The sequence below is a fragment of the Tenrec ecaudatus genome, chromosome 14 (assembly GCF_050624435.1).
Source record: "Tenrec ecaudatus isolate mTenEca1 chromosome 14, mTenEca1.hap1, whole genome shotgun sequence".
In the NCBI taxonomy this organism is placed as follows: Eukaryota; Metazoa; Chordata; class Mammalia; order Afrosoricida; family Tenrecidae; genus Tenrec; species Tenrec ecaudatus.
The window spans coordinates 36,790,457-36,802,764 of NC_134543.1; the positions used below are offsets into that span (position 1 = coordinate 36,790,457).

A 12,308-nucleotide genomic window follows, 5' to 3' on the forward strand; every position below is an offset into this window, starting at 1 on the left:
TTGATCGTTCCCCATCAGGCCTGTCACTCCCCCCTCACTACCATTTTGGGTCCCATGTTGTTCCCTTGTCCCTGTGTTTATTAACACCACTTTCTTACCCTCCTCCCCCTCCCCCACCCGGATCTGTCTGTCCCCCCGGAACTGTCTGTCCTATTGTTTTTCCTCCAGATAGTTCATCCAGCCTGTCCTATTCAGACAGACCTGTGGAGACACTAACATGCACGAAAACAAGACAGAGGAAAACAAAGCAACAGTATACAACCAGACAATAAAACAACAAAAACAAACCACTGACAAAGAACAAAACAAAACACTTCACAAAAGAAAGGCTTGTAGTTCGTTCAAGGATCGTTTGCTGGCCCTTAGGAGCGTTTTCCAGTCCAGTCTGTTGGGGCACCATGCCCTGGCCCCAAAGTCCACTTTCAACATTCCCTGGGGACCTTGCCACTCCATTCCCTTGCTGTTCCACTGCACTCCCCCGGTGCTTTGCCCCGGTGTGGTGGGATCAGGTCAGGTGCAATTCCCACACTGTGTCTCCGGTGCTGTCCCCTGTATCGCCCTTAGTCACTGAGGGGCACCATGTCTCATAGTAGGGCCAGCCCATGTTGTTCTCTCTGTGGACTGGCTGCTCTACTCAGGAACATCATCCTCACGGCCTCATGGGCCAGGCTGTGTTCCACTGTCTCCTCCTGCCCCTTCATCTGCTCCCGTGTGCTCTGATCAGATATGTCCATCTCCCGGAGCTGCAGAATCAATGTCATCCTTTGAAACAAATTCTTTTCAGGGGAGGGGCAGGAATCCACTTAATTTTTGGTGCTGGGCCCTACTCCACGCCGGGATATTGCATTCACACCTTGCGACACTGGGTTGAAGTCTGATCCCACTTTTCAAGGGAAAATTTTAAGGAAGTTTTGTTGTTAACAATAATGTGCATAATCCAATATGTCATATTGTCATCCTAACACTTTCAATTTTTTAATGACGTATGCGATAGAACTAGATTGTCACTGCTGTCACTTGACTAGGAGTACAAGAATCGTCAACTCTGAATTTCCTATGTGAGTGGTTCACATCATCCTTATTGCCTTCCGTCGATAGCTCCTTTCTTCGAGCCTTTCTATGTCATTTTTCTGGTCAGTGATATATAGTTTAGCTAAATGCATCCGTCCACTAATAAGGTACTTGTAAAACTATTGCTGTTGTTGGTTAGTGCCTTTACGTCAGTTCTGACTCACAGGGACACCCTAGACTCAACAGAACAAAACCCTGCAGCTCTTGTGCCATCCTCACCATTCTGTCGGCTCATTCTTGCAGCCACTGTGTCAATTCATCTTGTCCAGGTTCATCCTCTTTTTTACTGCCCTTCTCCTTCATCAAGTATGATGTCCTTTTCAAAGGACTGATCATTCCTGATAACATGTTAAAAGCAAGTGAGAGGCAGTCTCACCATCCCCACTTTCAAGGAGCATTCTGGCTGTACTTCTTCCAAAACAGGTCCATTTGGTTTTTTGTTTTTTTTTTTGAAGGCCACTGACCTTATTGATTTAAAAAACTTCACAAGGACAAAGGCCGTTCTACCAAAAAGGGGCTAAATGGCCTAAAACAGACCAGAGGTGAAGGTGAGCGTGAGGGAAGGGCCAGGAAAGCTGGTAACTGTGACCGTGGACCTGGCAGGAGACCAGAACTTGAAGGAAGGAAGAGGAACTCATGCAAGAGTGAGAAATCCGAAAACGTTGAAATGGTGAGGGGAGAGACCTCCCGGAGGCCCTGGAGCCATTGGATGCGAACGGGACACAGCAAGCTTCTCCTTTGCAGAGGACGGGGAAAGAGTCCCTACCCAGCCGCACCAAAGGAGAGTCTGGGCTGGGACCTGAGGGCTCCCCAGACAGCATCACAAGAAGGCGTCGCACCACTCTCGAAGGCACCCAAAGCACTTCCGGGACTGGTTGGCATCAGTGCCACACGTGTCCTTGAGCCATTCCCGGAAGAGATCTTCATCTTTCTTCAGCACCAGAAACTGCCCCAGGACCACATAGTCCTTGTCGAAGCCCCTCTCCTCCAGCTTCTTGCCCAAGACATCACCAATCCCAGCCAGGCTCTTCACCGGCTTTTCCCCCATGGGCTCCGCCACAAAATCTCGGTGCTTCTGGGAGGTTGTCATCTTGAGCAGGCGTATTAATCGGCAGCTCACCCGTAACGGCTCCTCCCGCCACTAGGCTACTCCCGCCACTACCCCATTTGGGTTTTTTGTCAGTCCACAATATTTCCACTATTCTTCACCAACACCACAATTCAAAAGCATCAATTAATTCTTCTTTCATTTTCCTTATTCAAAACTACAGTTCATCCCATCAAGCTGAAAACAACAGTATTAGCAAGGTGCTGCTGTGCCCTTTCCTCAGGGGCTATACCTGATACATGGCAGTCTGACACACTGACCAGCGGCAATCCATATACAGTAAGTATCCCGAACGCTTACTTCCATGTTTCAGATTGAAGCAACAATAAAAGTTCTAATATTTTCCTCTTACAACTTAACTAACCATCTGTGCGCTCTTGTCCAAAGACTGCCGGTTTAAGGAGTCCTCACACATATCATGCTCTTTTATCAACATCAAAGACAACGTGGATCAAATTTAATCAGTAAAGATCATAGCACGCGTTGTCTGAGAACACTGAATCTTGCAGTGAAAATGAAAGAACAGTTACTCTTCAGTACGCTCAGTAGCAGAGGCACACAGTCTGACCCTTCCACACGTAAGATCTACCTCCATGCAAGATTTTAGATCTATACTTAGACTTCATAACTTAAGGTCATTTAATGCTTCATGAACTTTAATGGTAAAGAGCCATCATTTTAATTAAAATGTCAACTTAAGTCCTTTTGTATTTAAATTAATAATTTAATAAAGGTTTAGATTAATTATACAATATATTAAGGTCGTAAACTATCAACTGGTATTTCAATGATCTTACTATTCCATTTTTAAACAAATCTTTTGTAAAATCTCTGAAAAATTACATAACTGCGACTGGCATTATTTCTTGACTTATTACTTATTAACATGCTGACTCGACACGGTCTTGGAGAAAGTCGAATATGTAACTAATACGAAGAGAATTGTAGGCTTTTTTATTTTTAAGTTTGCATTAGAAATTAGGTATTTGATATAATAACCTATACTAGAAAATGCAATAATAATCTTTCTAATTTTTTAGAAAGTTCAGGGCCTCGTCATTTTTTCCCTCTTCTCCTAGCTTCAAAAATATTAAACTATATATAAATTTTCTGGAGTTAAATTTCATTATTTTTCAGGTTTACTTAGTGGTTTAAAACATTTCAACATTCATAATTTCTAGCTTCAGATAGTTTGGCCCTCAATGCTAGCATCCAAACCACAAAATGTCGAGTCGCGGATCTGCTCCCAGCTTCAGCCCAGTGGTGGTTAGAAAGAGAAAGCATGAGCAGCCAGAACAGCCTAAGTTGTTTGATTCTTGGACTCTTCAAGTGACTGTGCCATGTGCACACAGAAGGAACCGATAAAATGCAATTACGGTCATGAAGTTAGCGTCTAAGCTTCAGGAAGCCTGCCTGAGAAATGTAAAAGAGCTGGGACAAAAACTCAGCAGCAAAGACTGCTCACCACCAAGAGCGCAAATATTAATCATGGGTTTGGAGAGGGAAAAGATTTCTTCCCAAGAAAAAGAAGTCTAGAAATACTAAAGTAAAAATGAAACCTAATTATTTTAATTTCAAATGAGATGACGTGGTTGAGATGACTGTGAAACTGATATGTCAGAACCTAAACTCTTAAACAAGTTAACCCTCCACACATTGGAAACAAGGGTGATGGGATGGGCCAAGCTGCCAAACTTTGCAGAAGAAAATTTAGGCACTGCCTGGCTCTGACCTGGGACAAGAGAGCATGTGGAGACGTCCATATATGTGATTGATTGTTTTCACATCCACAAATTTTTTGAAGCTCCCTCATCTTTATTTCCATTGATTCTACAATCATGCAGAAATCTGATTAGGCCTTTCTCATGTACAGAATTCATCTTTAGAATAATTCCCTTAATTCTAAAACAAAACCCCCCCAAAAGCAAATCATCTCCAAATGGTCAGTGTGTTAGGCCTTGCAACGGAGGGAAAAAAAAAGTTTTGATCTTACTTTGCATCACCAAGATAAAGATTTTATATCTTGGGCTTCCTCCACAACTTTCTCTTATTTCATATTGACAGAAACCATTTAGAAGTAAATAACAAAGGGAGGGAGAGAGAGGAAGGAGACAAACAGAGCAAATAAAGCAGCGACAGTTTGGGGCATTTCTACTCTATCACACAGGGAGGTCTCAGTCTAACTCCAGTTGGCAGCACACAAATATGGATGAAGATGTGCAGTTCTTCCATCTCCAGTTGACATGACTTTGGAGCAGCTCTCTAGTCCTATAATTTGTAGGCTACACTATCAAAAGTACTTTCTTTAAAGAGCCACTTAAACACAATTTAAATCTTATTTAGTCATGGTAGAATCTATACCAGGCATTCTCAGCAGAAATTATTTTTTCCTCAGGATGAAACTGGTTCTTGGAGGGAGTCTTTTTTTGAAACATTTTTTTATGTATAAAGCTCCTGAAGGAAATAAACATATAAGGGGGTACCCTCCCCTAAAAAAACTCGGAATTATTTGTTTGTTTATTTTTCAAAGCTATGTATTTAAATTTGTCACCTTCAAAGTACTCTCCATTAAACTCAATACATTTGTCAAATCTGCAATTCCATTCTTGGAAATTTTTTCAAACTCGTCTGTTTTGTGTGACAGCACCTCCCTCATTTTTTTCTTCACCTCTTCTATGCCCTCAAATGGCATTCACAGAAAAAAAAGAAGTCGCACAGAAAGAGATCAGAGAAGTAAGGTGTGTGGGGCAAGAAAGGCATGCTATTTTTTGCCAAAAACTGGCTGGACTGAGATGGCTGCATGAGCAGGCCCATCGTCATGGGGGCAAAACCAGTCCCCCGTCTGGCACAAGTCAGGCCTTTTTTGTCACAAGCTGTTATACAATATTTTCAGAACCTCTAAATAGAAAACTTGATTGACAGTCTGATCTGGTGGAACGAACTCCGAATGCACTACAAGTCAAATTCTCATCCACTGGGGAAGGGCGTCCAGAACAAAGTTAGTCATCAATCAACATTTCACCTTTTTTGAAACAAGAAAACCACTCATACACTTGAGGTTTTCCCATAGCGCTGTCCTTGTAAGTTGTGTTCAGTATTACAACAGTTTCTGTGGCATTTTTCCTGAACAGGAAACAAAATTTCAGAGCCACACAATGTTGTTTTTTTTTAACTATCGGCCATCACAAAAACAAGATTCATCTCGCCTGGTGGGTTTGATCAAGTGCAATGTAGCCAAGAAGAATTACTGAGAACCGAATGAAGGTCAAACATGATAGTGGGACAGGAAGAAAATAAAGGGAAATAGAGGGAAACAGTAGGAGACAAAAGACATTATAGAGGTATAAATATAGACATGTATACATGTAAATATATTAATATGTAATTATAGGGATATAGGTTTATGTGCATATATTTTTATATTATGTATCAAGGTTGCAGATGGATGTGGGCCTTTACTCAAGTCCTCCCTCAATGCAAGAACATTTTGTTTTAATAACCTGGCACTCTGTGATGCTCACCTTCCTAATACAATCACTGAAGTCAAAATGGGCACATAAGCAAATGTGGTGAAGAAAGCTGATGTGGCCCAGCTATTATAAGATATAGTGTCTGGGGTTTTAATAGTTTGGAATAAAACAAGCAGTCATCTAGCAGGGAAGCAACAAAGCCCACATGGAAGAAGCAAACCAACCTGTGTGATCGTGAGGTGTCAACAGGATCAGGTATCAGACATCAGAAGACCCAAAACAAACAATCATACTGATGTGAATAAGGGGGGTCAGAGTGGAGACTCAAAGCCCAACTGTAGACAATTGGAAATCCTCTCACAGAAGAATCACAAGGAAGGGTCCAGTCAGCCAGGGTGCAGTATAGCACCACTGAAACACACATTTCTCTAGTTCTTTAATACTATACCCTCCCCCCACTATCATGACCCCAGTTCTACTTTATAAACCCGGCTACACTGAAACATATACACTGGTACAGCTAAGAGCTCTCAACACAAGGAATCCAGGACAGATAAACCCCTCAGGAACAATAATGGGCGTAGCGATACCATGAGAGTAGGAGGAAGGTGGGGAGAGAAGGGGGAGAAAGGGGAAACTGATCACAATGATCAATGTATAACACCCCCGCACACCCTACCAAGGGAGATGAACAACAGAAATGTGGGTGAAGAGAGACAGCAGACAATGTAAGAAAGTAAAATAATAATAATTTATCAAGGACTCACGAGAGTAGGAGGGTGATGGGGGGAGGGAAAAAAGAGGATACCAAGGGCTCAAGTAGAAAGAAAATTTTGGAAATGATGATGGCAACATATGTATAATGTGCTTGATACAATTGATGTATGGATTGTTATAAGAGCCGTAAGAGCCCCCAATAAACCAATGTATTAAAAAAAATGAGGTTCGAGCAAAGCTGCTTTTACGAAAAAGTTCACTGTGACCAGAGAGAAACCTTCCCAGGCAACGCCACTGGGTGCACTAACTCAGAACAAGTTGCCAAATGTTTGCCTAGCAGGAAAAAATGCATGCTACGAAACCTCTGCCCGGTGGAACTTTTTTCCAGTTTTGGAGGGGGCACCCTCTCATATATAGAGTCAAACTGTGGTTTAGTTTCATGGGGAAGAGTATAATTTTAAAATATTGTCTAAAAAGACTCCTTGGAAGGGATAATAATAAAAATTAGAATTTGGGAACCTTGATTTTTGGGGGGGGGGACCTTGATTTTTTTTAACCTATTTTTCACAAGAGAAGACTGCCACATGGTACGAACCCAATATAAACTTTTACATTTTAAACTTACTACGTATCTTTTTTTGCTAAGATTTAGTTGGTGGCTTACAGGTACAAAATTATCAACTTGCGTAGTCTATAAGTAAGGAATTGATAGTGCTCTTAAGGAGGGGGCAAAGCTCTGTAATTCATTCTCTTTGGTGATTCAGCAGAAGTGGTACGTCTTTGATTTCTCCCCTCTGCTTCTGCTTTGAGCATGAGTAGCACTTTGAGGCTTGGTCCTAGTAAGTGAATATGCGCGCAATAGCCCCATTCAGTGGTGTTCACACAAATCCACACTGGTGATGAGTAAACGGGGGACTGTTGATGTGATAGTCAGGAGCACAATGACACACATGCCAGCAGGATGTGTCCAGATTTATTCTCGCTCCTTCGGTCGTCTCCAGACTTGAGTTTACTCAACCAGTTGTTTGCACCATAAATTTTCCCACTGGATCTAACATCTATTTTTAGACTCTAGGTTGGCTTCTCATTTAAACTCTTTTGTATCAAACTACAACTTAATCCTGTAGATTGTATCCATGGATATGATCCTGGCTTTTTAATATAACTGTCTCTAATCTTGCTACTTTTACATCATAGAACTTAGTATTAATTAACATTTAGGGTAATTATACCAGATCACAAAATGAGAAGTCATTATATCAGATCACATAATAAAGAACAACCATAGAGTAATAGGAATGATGGTCTAGCCAAATTGCCATATATTTCAGGTGGGGGACACAATTCCATCCCGGTATCACACCTCTTGACACTGAAAAGTTCATGTCCTTGCCATACGCAAAACATTATTCAATCCATCACATCATCCCAAAACAGCCTCCAAGTCCAACATCCTATTTTCTGAGTCATCTAAATCAAAAAGGTTAGGCATATTCCATGCAGGTGGAAAATCCTTCTTTATCTGTGAATCTGTGCAATCTAGGCCACAAATTATCTGTTTCAGAAACAGGTTTGGAGCAGACCAGAAGTGGATGTTTTCGTTAAAATGGAGAAACTGCGGGGAAAGAAGGAATAACGAGATCGAGCAAGTGCAACACCCGGCAGAACAACTGGCGTTGGCGCTCAAGGCTGGAACATAATCCTGGGCTCTGAGAGCAGATAGGCCAGGCCCTGCCCTCCAGACCCACGGTGTTCGCGACACCACCTGGGTTCTGCGTGGAGGCTGCGAGGCCGGAGCTTCAGCTCCTCGTTCCAGACAATCAGGCAAGGTGTGTGTCAGATTGTACCCTTTGACCGTATGTCTTCAATCTGGATGCTGAGTACATAATCCAAGAAGCCAGACTACCAAAAGAGTATGGCATCAGGATTGGAGAAAGCGCCTGACACAATCCTGCTTGCTGAAAGAGAAGAGGATTCGAAGCACTCACTGACGACACTCAGAGATTATGGCCACCAGGATGAACTGCATCTCAATGCAGAGGAAGCAAAAATCTGCACAACGGAACCAATAGCAAGCAACATCAGGATAATTGGAGAAATGAGAATTTGCTAAATATTTCATTTTACTTAGATCAACAATTAATGCTTATGTTAGCAGCAGTTGAGATATTCAACAATGTATTATACTGAGCAAATTTGACATGAAGGCCTTTTTTAAAAAAGCAAAGATGTCCCTTGGGGGATTGAGGAGTGTCTAACCAAAGGCGTGCTATTTCCAATCAGTTCATATGCATGCAAATGCTGAACAATGAATGAGGAAGGCTGAATAACTGATGCATTTGAATTATGTTGTTGACAAAGAATCTGAACTATCCTATGGACTGCCAGAAGCAGGAAGGTGTGTGGCTTTGAAGAAGTGCAGACAGCCTGCTCCTTAGAAGCAAGGATTGGCAGACACTCACAGATTTTGGAGATGCTAGCAAGCGGGGCCAGTTTCTGGAGAAAGACATCATGATGGGTGAAAAAGAGCAAGACTCTCCACAAGGTGGGACGACATGGTGACTGCACAAATGAAATCATAGAGCACCAGCTGTGAAGATGGAGCCAAGCTGAGCAACATCGCATTGTCATACGTAGGGTTGCTAGGAGAGGAAACCAACTTGAACGGTCCTCAACAAGCCTGACCTCTTCACCACGCAATCTTTCACGATGTATCAGGATTGTTCTGGCGACCAACTGAACACAGGGGAAGGTAACTTTCAAGGTTTAAATCATAGAAGACGTTGTCGCTTCCACTTTCTTCTCCTGAGTCATTATTTTGAGGAGGCCAGCTGGAATATCATGAAGAAACTCCAGCCTCTATGAAGAGGTTCACATGGCAAAAGAAAAAGAAAAGCTTCTGCCAACGTCAGGACCAATCTCCCAGCCTTGTCAGTGAGTCATTCTAGGAGCATCTCCTTCAAGCGTTCAGGTAACTACAACCTCAGACATTATCATGAGAAACCTGAGCCAGAGCCTCCTGTTAAACCAGCCCAGAAGCCCTGACTCAAAGAGATGCTGTGAAATAATAAATGTTGGTTGTTGTTCTAAGCCATTAGGCTTTGGGGTGATGTGTGACACAGCAATAACACCAAACAAAACAGGTATTAAAAAGATGCTGTTGCTGTTATTATTAGTTGCTGTTGAGTCAGTTTCGACTCATGTGTAGCAGAAAGGAAACACTGCACAGTCCGGCACCATGTAAACAATGATTGTTCTGTTCAAGACCATTGCCACAGGCACTGTGGCAATCCATCTCATCGAGGGTCTTTCTCTTTTGTCTTGACCCTTGACTTTTCCGAGCGTGATGTCTTTTTCTAGGGGTTGCTCTCTCCTGATAACATGTCCAAAGTACGTGGGCTGAATCCTCGCCTTTGACGAACATTCTGGCTAGACTTCCTCCAAGACATATGTGTTTGTCCGTCTGGCAGTCCATGGTACTTTCAGTGTTCTTTCCCAATACCATACTGCATGCAGCACACATGCATCAATGCTGCTTCGGTCTTCCTTATTCACTGCCCAGCGTTTGCATGCACATGTGGCTGTCCTACAATAAGGGGTGGGGTCAGGCATCAAAATCACATCTGTGCAGGAGATTTAGTCAATGCATCATTTGATTTCTTAACTGTTGCTTCCGTTAACTTTGATTGTGAATCCAGGTAAAATACAATTGTGAAAATTTCACTCTTTTTTCCATGTATCGAAAAACTGTATATTGGTCCAACTGTGGGGTTTTTGTTTTCTTTACACTGCATTGCAACCCTACTGAAAGCTGTAGTCTTTGATCTTCGTCAATCAGTGCTTCAAGTCCTGGCTAACTTTCAGCTAGCGGGGTTGTATTGCCTACATCTCACAGGTGGCAAATGAGCCTTCCTCCAGGGCTGACGCTGCAGTCTTCTTCACATAGTCCTGCTTCTCCGACTAGCTGCTCAGCACACAGAATGAGTAAGGATGGTGAGAGGATATAACCCAGGCACACGCCTTTCCTGCTTTCCAACTGTACAGCGCACCCTCATTCTCTCAGGACAACTGCTTCTCGGTCTATGTCTAGGTTCTGCATAAACCAAATCCAGGGTTCTCGGATTCCCACAATTCCAGTGTTATCCATCGTTCATTATAATCCACACAATCTATTGTCTTTATATAGTCAATAAAACACAGTCAGACCTCCTTCTGGTATTCTGTTTTCTGCCAAGATCCATCTGAGGTCAACCATGACGTCCCTTGTCCCAAGTCTTCTTCGGAATCGGGCCTAATTTCTTGCAGCTCCCTGTCAATCTATCGCTCCAATTTTTTTAATTAGCCTTCAGCAAATTTGTTAGCATATGATATATGCCAATATATCATATCAAACAATGCTATTCAATCATTTATGTATTTTGTAGGGTCATTTCTCTTTGGAATGGATACAAATATGTGTCTCTTCCAGTCGGTTGGCTAGGTAGTATTGTCCAAATGTCAGGGCATGGACAAGGGAGAGTTTCTAGGGCATCAGGAGTTTGATGACACATTGCAATTTGTATTCCATAAGTTCCTAGAGCCTAGGTTTTCACTAATACCGTCAGTGCAGCTTGGATTTCTTTCGTTAAAACCATTGGCTCCTGATCACATTCTACCTTTTAAAATGTTTAAATGTTGGCCAGTGCTTTTTGGTACAGTATCTCTCAGTAGTCTTTCCATCTTCTTTGAATGCTTTCTGCATAGTCAATATGTTGCCTATAGACTCCTTCAAGATGGCAACTCAAGGCTTGAGTTTGTTTTTTCCCCCAATTCTTTCAACTTGAGATATGCTGAGCGTGTTCTCCCTTTTTGGTTCTGAACTCTGGATCTGTGCACATTTCATTACATTGTGTTACTCTGTCTTCTCGTGCTGCCTTTTGGAATTTTCTGTTGAGTTTATATTTTATGAAAAAGCAAAATTCCAACATATAATTCCTGTGTATAAGATTAATATATCCTTTGATTGCAAGTTATGAGCTTTTATGAGTTTGTCATCCAACATCAGAACTAGAACAGTACCAACTTCATTAAACTATCTGTGGGTTCTACATTTTGCTAGGAAGTAAGATTCAGCTTGAATTTTATTCCTATGTTTTCTTTTATGTAATGCTGCTGTGAATATTCATGGATATGTCTTTGTGTGGACACATGTTGCCATGTCTCTTGGGTGGATACCCAGGAGTGAGATGGCTGAAACATATGAAGGTGAGTGAAAAATACACATACTGCTATCAGAGTCTAGTTCATGCATGAACAGGTTTACTCCAAATACGACGTCTTTACACATGTTTCTGCAAGAGAGCTGCAGGCAAGGTCTCTCAGTAATACACTTGTCTTAGTCTCCATAAGGGAACTTCAAGAAAAGATCCAATCAACACAGTGGCTTAGTCTTTTTAGGGCGCCTTTTTAAAAAGAAAAAGGCTCCATTAAAACAGTGACTTCCCAGAGGGACCTGCGGGGCCACTTAAATGAAAGGCAGAGACATAACCTTCGAAGGTGATGGTGACTGTTGTTTGGGATTTAGACAGAGTAATCTTGATAGATTTTTTTCTAAGAAAATGGAACCGTTTTCGGCCCCACCACGAGACACAGACATAACGCCCCTCACTGACCCATAGCACTACAAGGGACAACACTGGAGGTACAGTGTGAGAATTATGTCCAGTGTGACCCCACCACACCGGGGCGAAACGCTAACAGCATGTAACGGAGCAGCAAGGGGAGCAAAGCAATGAAGTCCCTGGGGCATACCAAAAATACTTTGGGGTCAGGGATTGGCACCCCATCAGACTCGACCAGAAAACATTCCTAAAGGTCACAAACAGACCTGGAACTATTTATGGGCATATATATATAGCATTTTGTTGTTGTTTTATATTAGTTTTTGTTTTCTTTTGTTGTTT

General features: G+C 42.2%; 1 protein-coding gene and 1 pseudogene across 3 annotated transcripts in view; both read right to left on the reverse strand.

Moving 5' to 3' along the window:
- The window catches only part of RAD51B (RAD51 paralog B), a 747,597-nt gene that overhangs the window by 715,302 nt on the left and 19,987 nt on the right, over positions 1-12,308 (reverse strand). The window lies entirely within an intron of this gene.
- On the reverse strand, positions 1,500-2,231 carry LOC142425609 (barrier-to-autointegration factor pseudogene; annotated as a pseudogene).